Here is a 22698-nt window from a genome sequence, read left to right as displayed (position 1 = left end):
GAGGGGTGGTTGAACAGGGCCCCATGGTGTGGAGGGCTGGATGAACAGTAGACAGTGGAGGGGTGGTTGAACAGTAGCCGGTGGAGTAGGGTGCGGTGGAGGCTAGATGAACAGGAGCCCGTGGAGGCTGGAGGAGGTCGACGGTGGAGATGAACAGTATCCCGTGGAGTCCCGTTTTGCGGTACACCACACCCCTCCCGATGAACAGGACCCCCGTTTCGATAGTAGGAGGTCCGTTTTGCGGTACGCCACACCCCTCCCGATCAACAGGACCCCCGTTTCGACCGTAGGAGGTCCGATTTGTCCGCTTTGCGGTACACCAGACCCCTTCCGATCAACAGGACCCCCGTTTCGACCGTAGGAGGTCCGTTTCCTCCGTTTTGCGGTACGCCAGACCCCTCCCGATCAACAGGACCCCGTTCTGAACATAGGAGGTCCGTTTCCTCCATTGTGCGGTACGCCAGGCCTCGTTTCCATCGCCTGTTCCATCCAAGCCCTCCCGATGAACACGACCACGCATTCCGTTCTGACCCAGCCGGTTGGCTCCCACGTGTTCCATTGCCTTCCGATGAACACGACGCATTCCGTTGCCTCCCCATGAACATGACAGATTCCGTTGCCTCCCCATGAACACGACGACGACGTTGTTTCTCCGTTCCGACCCAGCCATGTACACGAGCCTTCGCCGTACATATGCGCGAGTAGGCATTCGAGACCCCGCCTGTTTGTACACATACGTGGACGTATTTTCTTTCTTGCACCCTGGCCACTGTACATACGTGTACATGCTACGTGCGCGCCTCTACTACGACACGTGCGCACCTCTACATCCACCAGTATATATGTACATACACGTTCGCGACCAGAATGACAATGCTACATACACTTCGACCAGGTGGTTCCCAACTGTCAGGCACTTCCTTGCGTGCGAAGATGTAGCTGGTGGGTCCCAGCAGTCAGGGGGGCAGATCATTTTTTTTGCCCGGACGCACTTCCTTGCGTGCGAAGATGTAGCTGGTGGGTCCCAGCAGTCAGGGGGGCGAATCGTTTTTTTTGCCCGGACGCACTTCCTTGCGTGCGAAGATGTAGCTGGTGGGTCCCAGCAGTCAGGGGAAACGTTTTTTTCGCGAAATACAATGGCCCGTCCGGTGGGTCCCAGCTGTCAGGTGGAGGAATCATTATTTTCCGCGTAATAAGGAGGCACTTCCTTGCTGCGGCCGTGGACCAGCTGTCAGCCTCTCCATGTACAGTCCATGTCCGATGGAAGTCGTTCCTTGACCATGTTGACCACGCTGCGCCGAGAGCACCATGGCGGTGGACGACGGCGTGGCCTAGGAAGGGGAGGACGCGGAGCCGGGGAAGACGCGACAGTGGAAGCCCGCGCAGAGAGGAGTACGAGGGTTCACTGGTTCGGCTGCGGTATGTGGCTGCCGTCGCCGCAGGGCCTGGCCAGCGGTGGGAATAGTAGGGGGCGGTGAGGCCTCCGCGGCAGCACATCCGGCCACGGGAGGCAGGAGCATGCGGCACGACCGGCGCTGCTTTGGGCGGCTGGAGCAAGAAGACCAGAGGTTGAAGAAGCACTATGGCCGTTGGATGGACATCATACGGTCACTGAAGCTAGAATAGTTTATATTGACTAAGTTGACAAAGCCCTCCATCCCCGTCAACTTAGTAGGCCCACAAGTCAGCCTCCCACCAAGCTGGGTCCTAGCTAGCAGGGGGGTATTCATTTTTTTGTGCGTAATAAGGAGGCACTTCCGGTGGGTCCGAGCTGACAGCAGGGGGAACGTTTTTTTTCACGAAATACGGTGGCCCGTCGGGTGGGTCCCAGCAGTCAGGGGAAAACGTTTTTTTCATGATATACTGGTGGGCATCCGGTGGGTCCCTGCTGTCAGGTGGAGGAATAATTATTTTCCGCATAATAAGGAGGCACTTCCTTGCGGCTGCCGTGGACCCAGCTGTCAGCCTCTCCACGTACAGTATTCTTCCGATGGAATTCGGTCGTTGACCACATTGACCACACCGCGCCGAGAGCACCATGGTGGTGGACGACGGCGAGGCCTAGGAAGGGGACGACGCGGCAGTGGATGCCCATGCGGAGAGGAGTATGAGGGTTCACTTGTTCGGCTGTGCTGCCGTCGCCACAGAATAATAGGGGGTGTGGGTGAGTGGAGTGGAGGGATGGCCTGGCCAGCGGTGGGAGTAGTATGGGGACGGTGAGGCCTCCGCGGTAGCACAGACAGCCACGGGAGGCAGGAGCAGGCGGCACGACCGGCGCTTCTTTGGGCGGCTGGAGCAAGAAGACCAGAGGTTGAAGAAGCACTACGGCCGTTGGATGGACATCGTACAGTCAGTCGAGCTAGAATCGTGCATATTGACTAAGTTGACAAAGACCTTCATCCCCGTTAACTTAGTAGGCCCACAAGTCAGCCTGCCACTATACTGGGTCCCAGCTAGCAGGGGGAGTATTCATTTTTTTTGTGCGTAATAAGGAGGCACTTCCTTGCATGAGAAAATATAGTTGGTGGGCCCGAGCTGTCAGCGGCGGTAACGTTTTTTCATGAAATACAGAGGCCCTTTCGGTGGGTCCCAGATGTCAAGTTGAGGATTCATTATTTTGCATGTAATAAGGAGGCATTTCCTTGCGTGCTTCTGTGGACCCAGCTGTCAGCCTCTCCACGTACAGTCCACTTCAGATGCATGTCGGTCGTTGACCACGTTGACCAGGCTGCGCCGAGAGCACCAGGGCGGTGGACGACGGTGAGGCATAGGAAGGGAACGATACAGAGGCAGGGAAGACTCGACAGTTGTTTCCCACGCGGAGGGGAGTACGACCGTATGAGGGTTTACTGGCTCGTCTGCCGTCGCTGGAGAATAACATCAGGTGTGGGTGAGTAGAGGGATGGCTAGGATAGCGATGGGAGTACGGTGGGGAGGTGAGGCCTGCGCGGCAGCACAGCCGGCCACGGGGAGGAGGGAGGAGGCGGTTCCGCCGACGCTTGTTTGAGCGGCTGGAGCAGGAAGAGGAGAGATTGAAGAACAGGGGGTATGGGTGAGTGGAGTGAAGGGACGGCCTGGCCAGCGGTGGGAGTAGTATGGGGGCGGTGAGGCCTCCGCGGCAGCACAACCGGCCACGGGAGGCAGGAGCAGGCGGCACGACCAGCGCTGCTTTGGGCGGCTGGAGCAAGAAGACTAGAGGTTGAAGAAGCACTACGGCCGTTGGATGGACATCGTACGGTCAGTCGAGCTAGAATCGTGCATATTGACTAAGTTGACAAAGCCCTTCGTCCCCGTCAACTTAGTAGGCCCACTATACTGGGTCCCAGCTAGCAGGGGGAGTATTCATTTTTTTGTGCGTAATAAGGAGGCACTTCCTTGCGTGCGAAGATATAGCTGGTGGGTCTAAGCTGTCAGCGGTGGTAACATTTTTTTCACGAAATACAGAGGCCCTTTCAGTGGGTCCTAGATGTTAGGTGGAGGAATCATTATTTTGCGTGTAATAAGGAGGCATTTCCTTGTGTGCGGCCATGGACCCAGCTGTCAGCCTCTCCACGTATAGTCCACTTCAGATGCATGTCGATCGTTGACCATGCTGACCATGCCACGCCGAGAGCACCAGGGCGGTGGACGACGGCGAGGCCTAGGAAGGGAATGACACGGAGGCAGGGAAGACTCAGCAGTTGTTTTTGTTTCCCACGCGGAGGGGAGTACGACTGTACGAGGGTTTACTGGTTCGTCTGCCATCGCCGGAGAATAACAGCAGGTGTGGGTGAGTAGAGGGATGGCCAGGCCAGTGATGGTAGTACGCGGGGGGGGGGGGGGGGGGGGGGGGGGGGGGGGGGGGGAGGCCTGCGCGGCAGCATAGCCGGCCGCGGGGAGGAGGGAGCAGGTAGTCCCGCCGGCGCTTGTTTGAGCGGCTGGAGCAGGAAGAGCAGAGATTGAAGAAGCACGACGGCCATTGGTTGGACATCCAACGGTATACAGGCCATCTGTGGAAAACAGCATATAGCCCATTTGCCATTATTTCAAATAATTTACAGCCCATTTGCTAATTCTTACGGGTTTTTTGGAGCCCATATTCTTTATGTTAGCATTACAGCCCATATTGTGGCCACAGTTAAAAAATTATACGAAATTTTGCATATGTCGGTGCGGTCTGAACTGTTTTTAATCCCGAAATTTCGAGTCACATTCAGACCGATTTTAAAAATAAATGTATATCAATATAAAATCTAATAAATTGTGCATGCATAAAAATCAATGCAACTTAAAATCTCGAAATGAAAGAAAGATATTTGAAAATACTTGCCGGTTTGATGTGTTTTAAAAATGTACAGTCCATTTCTCATTACTGATAGGCCATTTTCTCGGCCAGCCAAATGAAGCTCTCCTCGTCTTGAAAGATTTGCAGCCCAAAAGGCCTGATAAAGCGACTTACTTGACAAATCACAAAAAAACTGGGCTAGCCATTTTCAGAAAGAAAAAAAACTACTAGGCTGGTCTATGGTAAACATAAAATAAAAGGCTGTCTAGACAGGCCAGAGTGTCCCGCACAGCCCAGTTGACACCCTGCTTCCGTCTCAAAAGCAAACTAGATAAATGCCACTCCAATTATGGCAATTCATAAAAATTCCACTGCAATTTCCAAACTTTGAGAAATGCCACTGCAATTTTTGCAAACTTTGAAAAATGCCACTGCAGTTTGCAAACTTTGAAAAACGCCACTCCAGACTTCGAAAAATGCCACTATAAATGGCATGAAATGGCATTTTTCAAAGGTTGGAAATTGCAGTGGCATTTCTCGGATACACCATATTTGGAGTGGCATTTATCAAATTAACCCAAAACAAAAATAACTGGGCGAGCTGCTGGGTCCCTGGTGTCAGCCGCTCGTTGTGCAATTCTCTCGTTTATTGACTACGTTGACAATGGCATGGGACCCAAATGTCATAAATCCACTAGGAGGAGCCATTTTTTATTGGCTTGAAATAAGGAGGCACTTGCTTGCGTACTACCATGACCTTGGCGGGTCCCTGTTGTCATCCTCTCCACGTACAAGTCAGCCTCTAAACCCGTGGAGGACAAATACAACCCATTTAAAAAAATAACAGCCCATTCCATACGTTCAAACGGAAAGTTCAACATTCAGAGCAAAGTAACAGGTCTGATCCACATATAGAGTACTGAACTTCCACGTTGACAACCATCATAGCCAAGTTAACTATATACTCCCACTAACACTCTAGTAGCGTACAAGTACTAACTTACTCTTAGCTAACTAGGCGATGCCGGCCGCCATCTGCTGTCCATGCTAAACGCCGGCACCGGCGTCCTCCACCTCGCCTCGGACTTGCTAGAGGTGCGATAGGGCGTGTTGCTCGCGCGCGTTGGCCCTTTCCATGCCGGCGTGGTCCACCGAAGCTTCGGCTTCCAAGCGGGAAACCCACTTGACGAGCTGGTAGTAAAAATCGGCGTCGCGAACGCATGCGTGCCCGACAGCCTCTAGGGCTATTTGGCGGGCACCAGCCTCCATGTAGCCGGCCCAGTTGCGGGCGCTCTACTCGCGACTCAGAGCGTCGGTGCACTGCTGCTCCATGTCCCGCTGGCGGCGCAAATCGGCGATACGCTGCTCCTCCACCAGGCGGTCGCGCTCCAACAACTCCTCGAACTCCGCATTGCCATCTGAAGACAGATAGAATGCCTCCTCCCTCCGTCTGCCTTCCGGTGAAAACTCGAACACTAGTTCCGGCGGTGACCGCCTCCGGCGTCGCCTACCACGGACGGGCGGGGGCATGGCGGACGTGGCGAGTGACGTCGGGCCGATGGGGGCTTATGAGGATATGGCGAGTTGGGTAACGGTGGCACCGGAGAAGGCCGGGAAACAATACTTATAGGTGGAAGGTAGCGCGACGCTCATCGGAATTCAATGCATAATGTCTTAGCGCGCCAGCTTACCATGGAAAACTAGAGAAACTAAAATTATGACTATGCCGTCCCGTCCCGTCTAGGTCACACGCTGGCATGGCGGTCAAACGAGTGCACTTGAATCATCTCCCTCCTTGTCAATAATGATTCCACGAATTTAAAGCGTATCTTTTTTCGCGTCAGTTAGCTGCCTTAATTATGGCCGGCTGCATGCCGGCACTCAGAATCGCTCGTAGGTAGTACGCGAAGCAGCATGCAACCACTTAAATCGCTGGAATTAATTAGGCTTAAACTTCTGCATGCCGAGGACACGCATGCAGCCACTTAAATCGCTAGAATTAATTAGGCTTAAACTTCTGCATGCCGTTAATTATTGCCATGCCTTGGTCTTGCTGCTTTGCTCACGGGACTAATAAACCCGGATGGAGGGAGTACCTTGGTTGGTGAGAGGTTTGAATTAAGCCCTGCAAACTGGAAAGGAGGTACTAGTACGTGCATGATCCGCTATTTATTCGTGTAGGATCGAGTAGGTCATTTCTTGAATTGAGCCCTGCAAACCGGAAAGGAGGTAGTGCATGTGTGATCAGCTATTTATCCGTGTAGGATCGATAGTGTAGCTTGTCAGTTTCTTCAGAGGTAGGCATTTTTATCCGTGTAGGATTGATAGTGTAGCTTGTCAGTTTCTTCAGAGGTAGGCATTTTTATTCAAAAAACCGCCACTTCGCATCTTGCGTCGCAAATAAAACTGCCAGGAGCGCATTTGTAGGCTAGCTAGTGATCGATCAGTAACTTGTAAACACTAAGCGAACAGAAATAAGTAACTGTTAATGCATCTCAATGATTCATAGATCATATACAAATATGTAGCTCCAAAAGCAAAGATCAGTCACTTCGGATCTTGCGTCACAACTAAAACTAACTAGTATGATTCCCATACATAAGATCAACATGTTAATGCATCTTAATGATTGACAGATCATATACAAATATGTTGCTCCAAAAGCAAATATCTAGAAAAAACAGTTGTTCTTCCTACTAACATGGATGCTTCTCTTGGCCAACATTCAGTACAGACTGAAAGATAAATTTGTTTGTGAAGTCTACAATTCCTCTTGCAAACGTAAGTGGTTTCACCAACAGCTGGAACCATGAGAATGAACCACGCATGATGGAGGAACATCCACTGCAATATGATTTGGTCTTCTCTCGATCACACCGCGAGACTATTTTCGGAATACAAACTTTAACTGGGGCAAAATGATGTCCATTGTATAATCAAACCAAAGCAATGAAGCACCTAGTGTTGGCCAATAAATAGTACAGTACTACTTTTCTGGAGTCCATGAAGTGACTATCCAATCTTTCCGTGTCTATTTTCAAATGACACTTCATGTAGTGACTATACTATTCTCTTGTGCAGTTCAACCAAAATTGCGGACACTTTGTTTTTTTTGCCAAATAGCAACGGGCAGACATCTCTGCCTGCACAAATATCAAGCAGCTAGTAAACATATACCACACCTTGTATTTTCGGTTTAAACATGTCTCTTCTGCTTAGCATCTGTCATGTTCTGCACTGGACAATCTGATACAGTTATGTTTTGCCCTGGAAAATTTCATACTGAATTGATTTGCTGGTCAGAGCAGAAATATAGCGCCTATTCTTCATCAGACCAAGGATATCCATGTTCGCAGTGATGGAAGAGGTGAAATCGATACAACCGAAATTGAGCATCCAATCATTGAATCCTGTCCTACACCTCCAATGTAGGTCCACCCTGCCAATAAATTCACATGCAAACCACTAGTGTTACTATCTAATGACAGTACAAAAAGAGTAGCAATATAGTAGCAAACCATGTACCTTCGTAATGAACAGCTCATAGTGCCACCAATTGGATATAAAGGTTTGGAAAAAAACATGCTCCTAATGTTGAACCAGTTGGACTTTTTGTGCAGTTCCACTAAAATCGAGCATCCCTGTTTGCATAGATATTGAAAGTGTGATTACTCTAAAAGTGGCACTAGTTGAAGCATAGACTCACAAATATAAGCATTCCAATTTCTTAATGGGAAAAGGTAGCAAGACTGTTTCTAACCACATGTTTGAAGGAATAAATAAAGCAACAGCGGCTGATGTCAGGAAGGCATACATAGTTTTTTCTGGAAAAATGAGTCATTCCTGACCTTTCCTCTTCTTTTAAGCAAATTTGTGCGGTTTTACTAAAATAAAATGCCATCACCGCCTTGACAATTCAGTGACACTGTACAAAAGGAAATGACTTAACATTACATCATGATGTCAGGTATGTAGTCGACAGGCATTAGAGACAAATATACATACCTCCTCAAGAGAACAGCCGGAGGAGGAGGTGCCCACTCTTGACCTTTCCTCTTGTCTTCATAATTGTGTGTGCAGTTTAACCAAAATAAAATGACATCAGCGCCTTGGCATTTTTGTGACACTGTACAAAAAAAATTAACTTATCTCATGAAAGTGAGGTATGTAATCTATAAGCATTAATAGTGCAAAAATCTGAAGGTAGTAACAAGTTTCATCGTTGGTATACTGGCTGTGCAACAGCATTAGAATGCCTTAGCCGAAAAACCTTTAATACATCCACAATCAAAAGCTAACCCTGAACTAATCCATTGCCATTAAATGGCATTGCTTAAATTTATCGGTGGCATTAGACTGAGAGCGGCATTAGTTAAATGTGGCATCACATTAGCAGTAGCATTGCTTGAATTGACTGTTGGCGTTATACTAACAGCAATAAAAGTGGCAATAAGAGCATGGGAGGCCCATTCGGACAATGGGCGCACCAGTACGATGTACCTCCGCGGACGCAGAGTGGTGAGGGAGGTATGGTTGCCCAGAGCAGCAAATATCCAGGCAACATATGTGGATTATGTCCCATTTTTGTTCTCTTTAGCCACCTTTTTCCTATGCGAGGACAACAAACCGATCGAACTGGTCATTCTCTATTGCGTTGTCATGCCTTTCTACCCTTCTTCAACCAAGAGACACGAGACTCGTTCCTTAGCTACTGATTTTCCCCTTTTCAACCTAGATGCGGGTTCAATGCCTACACTCTTGGACAGTACAGTCTCCCTTCCTTTCCTTATTCAACCCAGACATGGATTAGTCTGCATGAAGTAGGGTTTCCTTTAATAGTGCAAATTATGGTTTTCGTCTGTGTGGCCAGCAGAGCATAGGATAGAAAATTGGGAAGATGGTGGAGTGGAAAAAGATCCACATGCAACGACATGGCAGATGGGGCAATAGAACAATGTTATGGTTCGAGCATACCCGAGGGTCGGCGGGAAGTGGCTTCGCTCGTGGTCGTCGTCCTCTGCACACACTACGGCAGCGAGCTTCGGGACGAAGGCCATCCCGCGCGGGCGCTAGGTCTGAGAGGACGGCCTTGTCGTCAGTGTGTGACCTCGCTCGCCGACGACGAGTGCGTCAATGCTGCACGTCCTTTTCTTCCCTGGCGGATCTGTGACCACTGGTGAGGAGGGAGAGAGGGCCATCTTTTTTAGATCTGGAGAGAGGGTGGTAGTGTGAGAAGCAAGTGGGCAGCCCTTAGCAAGAAAGCGCTGAAGCTCCAACCTATATATCTTTTTTATACTACTAGTACTAGAGGTGGAGTAGTGGTAGAGTAGTTTATATTTTCTCTGTGTACAGTACCAGTTAGTCGTGCTTCAAAACTGATTGGCACGCCATTAAAAAAATAAAGGTCGATAACTAATGCGGCACCTCGGGCCAACGCGGCCAGATCGCATTTTGCACGAGAAATTACACACCATGTTTCGTTGACATGTGGTCCCGTTCCAACATATTAGTGAGACGACAGCGAGTGGTAGGAGTATTTCCGAACGGACATGTAGGCCGGGGCGCCTCTTCATGAACCGTGGCAAACTCGCAACCGTCCACCGACTCTTCGCCTTTCCCTCTCGATTGGGAACTGCTGTCGCACACTCCTCCTCTCCCTCCTCCATTTTCCTTCAGACCTTCACCCTTTCTTCTGCCATTGTTCGATCGTCTTCTCCATGATGGGAATAGGCCGGAAACGACCCCGTTATTCTTGCCCCGATCTAAAGGATGACGTGGTGGAGGAACTCATTGATCGGTGCGACGTCATCACCTCAGCTAGCATGGCAGGTTCGTTCAAGCCCATTCTCGACTCAACTAATAACATCATTACAACAAACCGAAGAGTCAAGGAGCGGTTTGATCTCCCCTATCTTCTTCGCCGTGACCCTGATGACCGGCGCCGGCACGACGGAGGCCTCGCCCTGTGCAAGTTGATGCCGCTTGATAATGATACGTATGATGTTAAGATGCCATCGCTTGAGGGCAAGGCTTGGGCAAGTGCAAATGGAGATTGGGTTGTTTATATTGGGTACAACTGCGTGTGGGAACTTGTAAATGTGTACACTCGTCACCGGGTTCCACTTCCAAAAATCTCAGACTACCCATAGGTTGAGCACACCGGTATTCTACGCACGTTGAAATACGATCATGGTGACTGTCTTCTACGGAAGATAGCAATTTGTCGAGTTCCCAACCGCTCTTGGAATTACAACAACTATGAAGTTGTTGCTATCGTCGACAAGCTTGTTGCCGTCCCTGATGGTTTGACTCGATGGATATTGCTCAAAAATCAGTTTCTGTACACGGATGAGTACTGTGATGCAATTCAATACGAGGGCCTTGTGTTTGCTGCCACCACTCGTGGCACTGTTTTAGCATGGGATCCTCGTAGTTTCGGTACGTTTGTCTTCCACCGTAATTATAATTGTTTCATCCACATGCATGCCGGTTAGCAAGTTTCCCTTTACTAATTAACCTTCTTCTTGTGTTTCCAAGGTCCTGTGAACATCCCACCACCTATACTTGAAAGTTTTATAACCAAGGGGGAGATGACGATGGTGATGATCACGAGCATGAGGACGAGTACCGCCCATATACTCTATGGCGCCTGGCAACTAATTCCGATGGATCACCTCTTCTTGTGTGTATACAGCCCACTGATGATGTTACTGCTAAGGAAGCACGTGTCTCCCATGGTCGCACTCTCCGGACCTATTCCAACACCCGTTGCATGGTATTCGGGATGGATACTAGTGTGCTAGCGCCAACTCCTTCTCCCTGGTACAGAATTGATAGTCTTGGAGAAAACTCGCTCTTCCTTGGACAAAACTATCCGATGATGGTGAAAGGCGATCCAACTGCTCTTGACACATTTATGAGAAGCAACTGTGTCTATACCTCGGACATTTGGGTGGTTCCCTACCCTGGTACTGATATAGTAGGCCGCTTCAGCCTGGATGATCAGTCCTGCATTGGTCTCCAGATCGACAATGGATGGCCCGTCCCAGAGAATCACTTGTGGTTCAAAGCAAGCGTTTCCAACGCCGAGGAATGGTTGAGTTGAAGTTCATTTCATTGCTTGTTATTTGTTGTGTGGTGAAAACTTTAGTATTTATAATTTATCCTCGTTGTCGATGTGGGTTGATGACATGTTGTATGTAATGAAATGATATGCCTGTGATAAACTTACTAAATTTATGAATGGCTTTCGAGTCGCTTCTCTCAGTGAGTGGTGCGACGAGGTAAAAAAATATTTTCCGTATACATAATTGTACATGCATTGCAACAGGTTATCGGATGAGGCAAATCAACAATAGTAGTACACTATTTGTACTCCCTCCATCTAGGTGAGTAAGTCACCTTACGAAAAATAGATTTTCCCAAAATGTTTAGGCACCGTTCATTAACTTTCCATCTCGATGCCCGCCCTGCCTTGTTCGCCAGCGAGCGCTTCCACCGCTGCCTCGTTGTCTCCCGTGGAAACCCCTTTCCTCCTGTTTTTTTGCTCGGGCAAGGACGAATGCATGCAGCACGTCCATGCGGTTATTAGGCAAGAAATAAAAGCGCTTTGCATGCTATGAATTACGATGGCCTGCATGGGTAGCTAATAAGGCATCCTCTTAACTGTTGTGATTAAATGTTGTGTTTAGAAGAGAGAAATATTCTTCTTTTCCACCAATCTGCTTGCACCTAGGTCGTGATGACCTTCTAATACGACTTATTCACCTAGACGGAGTACTAGCTTCACATGCTTCGCGCGTCGGGTGGGTGTTTTTACTGTAGCCATATGTTAATGTGTTCGTTGTATGTAACCAGCACCCCGAATCCTCGATACTAGTACTATATAGTAGGAGTAAGTAGTAGGAGTTGTAGGGTGGCATGGGCCAGAACAAGCATTCACGTCCAGGAGTACAGCACACGCCACCACCACGACATCCATCTGACACCATATTATTTCTTGGAGTCTGTGCTAGAGCAATCTCTTCAACCTCGTCGTTTCTCTAACTTCAGCCATCGCGCGGCGGGCGAGGTGGGGGTTTGCCGATAGTCGGTTTCCATAACTACGGTCCCACTTGTAAGGCCAACTCGAACGCACGACCCCAAACGGACCTCCGTTTTGCACGAACTCCAACGATAATTTTGACTAGAAAAGCAAGACCAAAGAAAACAAGAACCACAAGAATACATTTTACTACTCCTGTAAGTTGGATTAGTGCCTTCTCGATGCATTCATTGTTGATCTGCGGAGGCTCGATCTTGCGTGCTTCTTTCTTCTTCAAGTGTAAAGAAGTAGACATTGCTTCCTCGCATCTAGTCTCATATCTAGCCTCTATTCTAGTAGGAGTATCAACAAGTGCACTAATCTCATCTCTAGCCTCTGTGCTACTAGCTAAAAATGATAGAACATCTACTAAATTGCGCTCTATCAATATATGGATGTACTCTTCTTCCCAATACAAAAACTTGCATCCATTCTACTCCCTCCGTTGCACAATACATGCCTTCTATTTGTCAAAATATATATGTATCTAGACATGTGTTAGTATATAGGTACATCCATTTTTGGACAAATGGAAGTCAAGTATTTTGGAACGGAGGGAGTACACAATAAATTTTTTAAGTTAGCACAACTAGTCTAATCCGAGAGCACAACCGAAGATTTGGTCGGGTTCTTACTCCTTTTGCCGACACGTGGGACATCCAGCATCCAGGTCATGTCATGAAAGAAAATAGAGTGGTAGTCGAAGCCACGAGATGTGCATCTTGGGTTAAACTGTAAATAGAATCTTAGTACTCTTGAGTAACTCCAAAAGCGGCCACCTAAGATCTTTATTGGATTTGTTTTTCATCACCAGCACATCGAGGTGAAAGATGTGCAGGTTCAGTGGGTCCTCTTGCGTTTTCACTGAGATGTGGGGCCGCATGTGAGCAAACAGACGATGGGCTCTGCGCGTCCGCTGGCTGGCTGATGACCCACAACTATAGTGGATCTATCGTAGTCCTTTCGATAAGTAAGAGTGTCGAACCCAATGAGGAGCAGAAGGAAATGATAAGCGGTTTTCAGCAAGGTATTCTCTGCAAGTACTGCAATAAGTGGTAACAGATAGTTTTGTGATAAGATAATTCGTAACGAGCAACAAGTAACAAAAGTAAATAAAGTGCAGCAAGGTGGCCCAATCCTTTTGTAGAAAAGGACAAGCCTAGACAAACTCTTATATAAGGAAAAGCGCTCCCGAGGACACATGGGAATATCGTCAAGCTAGTTTTCATCACGTTCATATGATTCGCGTTCGGTACTTTGATAATTTGATATGTGGGTGGACCGGTGCTTGGGTTCTGTTCTTTCTTGAACAAGCATCCCACTTATGATTAACCTCTATTGCAAGCATCCACAACTACAACAAAAGTATTAAGGTAAACCTAACCATAGCATGAAACAAGTGGATCCAAATCAGCCCCTTACAAAGCAACACATAAACTAGGGTTTAAGCTTCTATCACTCTAGCAACCCATCATCTACTTATTACTTCCCAATGCCTTCCTCTAGGCCCAAATAATGGTGAAGTGTTATGTAGTCGACGTTCACATAACACCACTAGAGGCTAGACAACATACATCTCATCAAAATATCGAGCGAATACCAAATTCACATGACTACTAATAGCAAGACTTCTCCCATGTCCTCAGGAACAAACGTAACTACTCACAAAGCATATTCATGTTCATAATTAGAGGGGTATTAATATGCATAAATGATCTGAACATATGATCTTCCACCAAATAAACCAACTACCATCAACTACAATGAGTAATCAACACTACTAGCAACCTACTAGTACCAATCCCAGACTTGGAGACAAAAATTGGATACAAGAGATGAACTAGGGTTTTGAGAGGAGATGGTGCTGGTGAAGATGTTGATGGAGATTTCCCTCTCCCGATGAGAGGAGCGTTGGTGATGACGATGGCGATGATTTCCCACTCCCGGAGGGAAGTGTCCCTTGCAGAACAGCTCTGCCGGAACCCTAGATTGGTTCTGCCAAGTTTCCACCTCGTGGCGGCGGAGTTTTGTCCCGAAAGGTTGCTTCTTGTTTTTTCCTCGAAGGAAGACTTCATATATCAGAAGATGAGCATCGGAGAGCCACTAGGGGGCCCACGAGGTAGGGGACGTGCCCTACGGGGGGGGGGGGGGGCGCCCCCACCCTCGTGGACAGGGTGTGGGCCCCTGGTCTTCATCTTTGGCGAGGATTTATTATTATTTATTATAAGAAATTCCGTGGAGTTTCAGGACTTTTGGAGTTGTGCAGAATAGGTCTCTAATATTTGCTCCTTTTCCAGCCCAGAATTCCAGCTGCCGGCATTCTCCCTCCTTATGTAAACCTTGTAAAATAAGAGAGAATAGCCATAAGTATTGTGACATAATGTGAAGTAATAGCCCATAATGCAATAAATATTGATATAAAAGCATGATGCAAAATGGACGTATCAACTCCCCCAAACTTAGACCTCGCTTTTCCTCAAGTGAAAGCCTATAATGATAAATATGTCCCCATGTTTATAGGTAGAGGTGTCAATAAAAATAAAATACGGACATGAAGGCATCATGATTATTCTCATAACAGCAACATATATAGATATTGTCATATGATTTCTTATGCTCAAGTAATAATCCATTCACAATGCAGAGTACGGATCATAAACTTTATTGAGAACCAACAAACAATAATCTCAGTCATTGAAGCAATTGCAATTTATCATAACATCAGAAAGAGTCTATGTCAGAGCTTAAAAGAAAGTCCACATACTCAACTATCATCTAGTCCTTCATAATTGCTAACACTCATGCAATACTTGTGGTTATGAAGTTTTAATCGGACACAAAGAAAGATAGGGGCTTATAGTTTCGCCTCCCAACCTTTTACCTCAAGGGTAATGTGAACAATAATAACTCATGCTCCCCTACATCCAATTAGGTACATATATCAGGTTCTTTCCAACATGCTGGGCTTGCCAAAGGATAAAATGAAAAAGGAAAGGTGAAGATCACCATGACTCTTGCATAAGGTAGAAGATAATAATAAAAGATAGGCCCTTCGCAGAGGGAAGCAGAGGTTGCCATGCGCTTTTATGGTTGGATGCATAAAATCTCAATGCGAAAGAACGTCACTTTATATTGCCCCTTGTGATATGCACCTTTATTATGCAGTCCGTCGCTTTTATTACTTCCACATCACAAGATTGTATAAAGCTTATTTCTCCCACACCAATCAATCATACATATTTAGAGCAATTTTTATTGCTTTGCACCGATGACAACTTACTTGAAAGATCTTACTGAATCCATAGGTAGATATGGTGGACTCTCATGGCAAAACTGGTTTAAGGGTTTTTGGAAGCACAAGTAGTATCTCTACTTGGTGCTGAGAATTTGGCTAGCAAGAGGGGAAAGTCAAGCTCAACACGTTAGAGGATCCATGACAACATACTCTATCTCGGATATAAGAAAACATAACTCATTACGTTGTCTTCCTTGTCCAACATCAACTCTTTAGCATGTCATATTTTAATGAGTGCTCCCAATCATAAAAGATGTCGATGATAATATATCTATATGTGAAACCTCTCTTTCCTTATTACTTCCTATTAGTTGCAATGATGACCAAAGCTATGTCTGCCAACTCCCAACAACTTTTAATCATCATACTCTTTCTATGTGAAGTCATTACTCTCAATAAGATCAATATGAACTCTTTGTTTGTTTTTATTCTTTTTCTTCTTTTCTTTTAATCAATCAAGACCATGGCAAAATAATCAATACCTTGACTCAACACTAATCTTTATTATATATAGCTCACAGACTCGATTACGTAGAGAGATCATAAAGCAAAACTCAAAACTAGATCATGCCATAAACTTTATTCTACTAGATCAAGATACTACTAATAGGATCGAACTAAGAAAAATGGTAAAGATAGGAGATGTGATTGTGATACGATACCGGGGCACCTCCTCCAAGCTTGGCATTTGCCAAGGGGAGTGCCCATACCCATGTGATTATGTCTCCTTTGTCGGTGAAGAAGGTGGAGGTGTTGTCGATGATGCGGGCTTGTCGTCCATCTTCCAAGGCATGGACTCACCATCATAGAAGGATGATCGACTCTCCGGGATCCTCAAATCTGCAGCCAAACTCATCCTTTTGAATCTATATTCATACTCACAGTTTTGGTTTTGCAGGTCATAGATTTGGGCTTGGAGGTGCTCGATCTTCTCATGAAGCTTGAAGATGGCCTCCCCAATGTTGTCAGCATCTAACTTGTGGTTGCTAGTGAACTCCGCGATCATCGTGTGGTTAGAGTTGAGTCCACGTTCCACCATCCCTTGACACTTGAAAACTTGTTGCTCCATTGCTTCGAGCCTCGTCTCCACGCTTCCGGTCCCCTTTGGTCCCTCTTCATCGCGGATGTGCAGCAACCCATCACGCAATTCAATGGTTTGAGGGTGTCGCAGCACCTCCGCGAGGTAAGGGTTGATGACCTTCTCGAAGAACTTGTCCTTGGAAGCACTAGGGGACGTCATGATAATCTAGATCTGTCAGAAAAACAGCTCGAAACAAGAACAGAGGAGATTTGCGTGATACGGGAGTCAAAACCTTCGGGAGAATATATAATGAATTTTTACCAACCAAAATACGTATTGTGCAAGAAAACGGAGTCCGGAAGGCACACAAGGTGCTCACGAGGTAGGGGGGCGCACCCAGGGGGGTAGGGCGCACCCTCCACCCTCGTGGGGCCCTCGTGTCCTTCCCGGACTGCTACTTATTTTTCTATTTTTCTAAATATTCCAAAACGGAGAAATATTGCCTTAAAATTGTTTTGGAGTCGGTTTACTTACCGTACCACATACCTATTCCTTTTCGGAGTCTGAAACGGTTTAGAAAGTGTCCCTTATGTATTCCTCCGAGGTTATGGTTTCAATAATATTGGTTTCAACATTTATGGGATTACCTGAGATATAATGTTTAATTCTTTGACCGTTTACCACCTTCGGATTTGTACCTTCGAAGTTGTTGATCTTTATGGCACCGGAACGATAGACCTCCTCGATAACGTAAGGACCTTCCCATTTAGAGAGAAGTTTTCCTGCAAAAAATCTTAAATGAGAGTTGTATAGAAATACATAATCACCTACATTAAACTCATGCTTTTGTATTCTTTTGTCATGCCATCTTTTGACTTTTTCTTTAAATAACTTGCCATTTTCGTAAGCTTGGGTTCTCCATTCATCAAGTGAGCTAATATCAAATAACCTCTTCTCACCGACAAGTTTGAAATCATAGTTGAGCTCTTTAATATCCCAATATGCCTTATGTTCTAGTTCGAGAGGTAAGTGACATGCTTTTCCATAAACCATTTTATACGGAGACATACCCATAGGATTTTTATATGCAGTTCTATAGTCCCATAATGCATCATCAAGTTTCTTAGACCAATTCTTTCTAGACCTATTGACCGTCTTTTGCAAAATTAATTTGAGCTCTCTATTACTCAATTCTACTTGACCACTAGACTGTGGGTGATAAGGAGATGCAATTCTATGATTAACATCATACTTAGCAAGCATTTTACGAAAAGCACCATGAATAAAATGTGAACCACCATAAGTCATTAAATATCTAGGGACTCCAAACCTTGGAAAAATAACTTCTTCAAGCATTTTAATAGAAGTGTTATGATCAGCACTACTAGTTGGAATAGCTTCTACCCACTTAGTAACGTAATCAACAGCAACTAAAATATGTGTATATCCATTAGAGGAAGGAAAAGGTCCCATATAATCAAAGCCCCAAACATCAAATGGTTCAATAACAAGTGAATAACTCATAGGCATTTCTTGACGTCTACTAATATTACCAATTCTTTGACATTCATCACAAGACAAGACAAACTTATGGGCATCCTTGAAGAGAGTAGGCCAATAAAAACCGGATTGCAATACCTTATGTGCAGTTCTATCTCCAGCGTGGTGTCCTCCATAAGATTCGGAGTGGCACTTGCATAGGATCTGTTCCTGTTCATGCTCAGGTACACAACGTCTAATAACACCATCTACTCCTTCTTTATAGAGGTGTGGGTCATCCCAAAAGTAATGTCTCAAATCATACAAAAACTTTTTCTTTTGCTGGTATGTGAAACAAGGTGGTATGAATTTAGCAACAATATAATTAGCATAATCAACATACCATGGAGTACTATGAGAAGTACTTATGACATTTAATTGCTCATCAGGAAAGCTATCATCAATAGGTAGTGGGTCATCAAGAACATTTTCTAACCTAGACAAGTTGTCTGCAACGGGGTTCTCAGCTCCCTTTCTATCGACAATATGAAAATCAAATTCTTGTAGCAAGAGAACCCATCTAATAAGTCTAGGTTTAGCATCTTTCTTTTCCATAAGGTATTTAATAGCAGCATGATCAGTGTGAATAGTTACTTTAGAATCAACAATATAAGGTCTGAACTTATCACAAGCAAATACAACTGCTAAGAATTCCTTTTCAGTAGTAGCATAATTTCTTTGAGCATTGTCTAGATTTTTACTAGCATAATGGATAACATTTAATTTCTTATCAACTCTTTGCCCTAGAATAGCACCTACAGCATAATCACTAGCATCACACATAATTTCAAAGGGTAAATTCCAATTAGGTGGCTGAACAATAGGTGCGCGCAGAGATCAATGCTTTCTTAAGTATTTCAAATGCTTCTACACAATCATCATCAAAGACAAATGGTATATGTTTTTGTAATAAATTGGTCAGAGGCCGAGAAAATTTTGAGAAGTCCTTAATGAACCTCCTATAAAATCCGGCGTGACCAAGGAAACTTCTTATACCTTTGATGTCCTTGGGACATGGCATCTTTTCAATAGCATCAACCTTGGCTTTATCAACTTCAATACCTCTTTCGAAAACTTTATGCCCCAAGACAATGCCTTCATTAACCATAAAGTGGCACTTTTCCCAATTCAAGACAAGATTAGTTTCTTCACATCTCTGCAAAACTCGATCAAGATTGCTCAAGCAATCATCAAAAGAAGATCCATAGATGGAAAAGTCATCCATGAAAACCTCACAAATCTTTTCACAAAAGTCAGAGATTATAGCCATCATGCATCTTTGAAAGGTAGCAGGTGCATTACATAAACCAAAAGGCATACGTCTATAAGCAAAAGTACCAAAAGGGCATGTAAAAGTAGTCTTTGATTGATCTTTAGCCGACACAGGTATTTGAGAGAAACCAGAATAACCATCTAGAAAGCAGTAGTGTGTATGTTTGCATAGTCTTTCTAGCATTTGATCAATAAAAGGTAAGGGGTAATGATCTTTCTTAGTAGCCTTATTTAATTTGCGGAAATCAATTACCATCCTATAACCTGTAATAATTCTTTGTGGAATCGATTCATTTTTATCATTAGGAACAACAGTAATACCTCCCTTCTTAGGGACACAATGAACAGGACTTACCCACTACCTATCAGCAACATGATAAATTATACCTGCCTCCAGAAGCTTTAGTATTTCTTTTCTCACCACTTCTCTCATTTTAGGATTCAAACGTCATTGAGGATCACGAACTGGTTTGGCATCTACTTCCAAATTTATTTTATGCTGACATAGAGTGGGACTAATGCCCTTAAGATCATCAAGAGTATATCCAATAGCAGCACAGTGCTTCTTCAGAGTTTTCAATAATCTTTCTTCTTCATGCTTTGAAAGGTTAGCACTAATAATAACAGGATATATCTTCTTTTCATCAAGATAAGCATATTTAAGGTTGTCAGGCAACGATTTAAGCTCAAACACGGGATCACCCTTGGGTGGAGGAGGATCCCCTAAGATTTCAATAGGCAAATTGTGTTTCAGAATAAGTTCCTGTTTAAAGAATACTTCATCTATTTCGCTTCTTTCATTCATAAACATATCATTTTCATGGTCTAGCAAATAGTGTTCTAGAAGATCATTAGGAGGTACGGCAATAGAAGAAAGACCAATAATTTCATCCTTACTAGGCAATTCTTCTTCACGATGTTGTTTACTAAATTTAGAGAAATTAAACTCATGAATCATATCATCCAAGCCAATAGTAACAACACTCTTTTCGCAATCTATCTTAGCATTGACAGTATTCAAGAAGGGTCTACCAAATATAATGGGACAAAAGCTATCTTGTGGGGAACTAAGAACAAGAAAATTAGTAGGATATTTAGTTTTCCCACACAAGACTTCAACATCTCTAACAATTCCCATTGCTGAAATAATATCTCTATTGGCAAGTTTAATTGTGACATCAATATCTTCTAACTCAGCAGGTGCAATTTCATGCTTAATTTCTTTATACAAGTCATAAGGTATAACACTAGCACTAGCACCCATATCACATAAGCCATGATAACAATGATCTCCTATTTTAACAGAAATAACAGGCATGCCTACCACAGGTCTATGTTTATCTTTAGCACAAGGTTTAGCAATTCTAGCAGTTTCACCGAAAAATTGTATAACATGCCCATCAATATTATCAGCCAAGAGATCTTTAACAATAGAAATATTAGGTTCTACTTTAACTTGTTCAGGAGGTGTATAAGTTCTAATATTACTTTTACGAACAACAGTTGAAGCTTTAGCATGATCCTTTATTCTAACAGGGAAAGGTGGTTTCTCAACGTAAGAAGTAGGAACAATAGGATCATTATAAGTGACAGTCTTTTCTTCAACTATAATAGGTGCAGCTACTTTTACTTCTATGGGAGGATGATATTTAAACCACTTCTCCTTAGGGAGATCAACATAAGTAGCAAAAGATTCACAGAAAGAAGCTACTATCTCAGAGTCAAGTCCATATTTAGTGCTAAACTTACGGAAAATATCGGTATCCATAAAAGATTTAACACAATCAAACTTAGGTGTCATACCTGACTCCTTACCTTCGTCGAGATTCCAGTCTTTAGAGTTGCGTTTAATTCTATCCAATAAATCCCATTTAAATTCAATAGTCTTCATCATAAAAGAGCTAGCACCAGAAGTATCGAGCATGGTGCGATTGTTTTAAGAAAGCCGAGCATAAAATTTTGGATAATTGTTTCTCTTGGGAGCTCATGATTGGGGCATGAATATAACATTGATTTAAGCCTCCCCCAAGCTTGAGCGATACTTTCTCCTTCGCGAGGCCAAAAATTATATATATAATTGCGATCATGATGAACAAGATGCATAGGGTAATACTTTTGATGAAATTCCAATTTCAATCTTCTATAGTTCCATGATCTCGTATCATCACATAGCCTATACCATGTCAGTGCATCTCCCTTCAAAGATAAAGGGAAGACCTTCTTCTTAGCAACATCATCGGGTATACCTGAAGCTTAAATAATCCACAAACTTCATCCACATATATTAAGTGCTCATCAGGATGCTTTGTTCCATCTCCTGTAAAAGGATTAACCAGCAGTTTTTCTATCATACCCGAAGAAAATTCAAAAGGAATTTCATTTTCAATTGGTTCAGTAGGTTGAGGAGCAACTCTTTTCTCTACTGGTCGGGGTTAAGATACCTCGAACAAGCCCCTCAGAGGATTACTTTCCATAGTGACAAGTGACAGTAAATTTCAGCACACTATATAAATTTCTCCTTACCAAATTCCACCTACCAAAGGCGCTTCACTCCCCGGCAACGGCGCCAGAAAAGAGTCTTGATGACCCACAAGTATAGGGGATCTATCATAGTCCTTTCAATAAGTAAGAGTTTCGAACCCAACGAGGAGCAGAAGGAAATGATAAGCGGTTTTCAGCAAGGTATTCTCTGCAAGTACTGAAATAAGTGGTAACATATAGTTTTGTGATAAGATAATTCGTAACGAGCAACAAGTAACAAAAGTAAATAAAGTGCAGCAAGGTGGCCCAATCCTTTTGTAGCAAAGGACAAGCCTGGACAAATTCTTATATAAGGAAAAGTGCTCCCGAGGACACATGGGAATATCGTCAAGCTAGTTTTCATCACGTTCATATGATTCGCGTTCGGTACTTTGATAATTTGATATGTGGGTGGACCGGTGCTTGGGTTCTGTTCTTTCTTGAACAAGCATCCCACTTATGATTAACCTCTATTGCAAGCATCCGCAACTACAACAAAAGTATTAAGGTAAACCTAACCATAGCATGAAACAAGTGGATCCAAATCAGCCCCTTACGAAGCAACACATAAACTAGGGTTTAAGCTTCTATCACTCTAGCAACCCATCATCTACTTATTACTTCCCAATGCCTTCCTCTAGGACCAAATAAAGGTGAAGTGTTATGTAGTCGACGTTCACATAACACCACTAGAGGCTAGACAA

This window comes from Triticum urartu, chromosome 6 (assembly GCF_003073215.2).
Source record: "Triticum urartu cultivar G1812 chromosome 6, Tu2.1, whole genome shotgun sequence".
In the NCBI taxonomy this organism is placed as follows: domain Eukaryota; kingdom Viridiplantae; phylum Streptophyta; class Magnoliopsida; order Poales; family Poaceae; genus Triticum; species Triticum urartu.
This window is presented reverse-complemented; position numbering follows the sequence as displayed.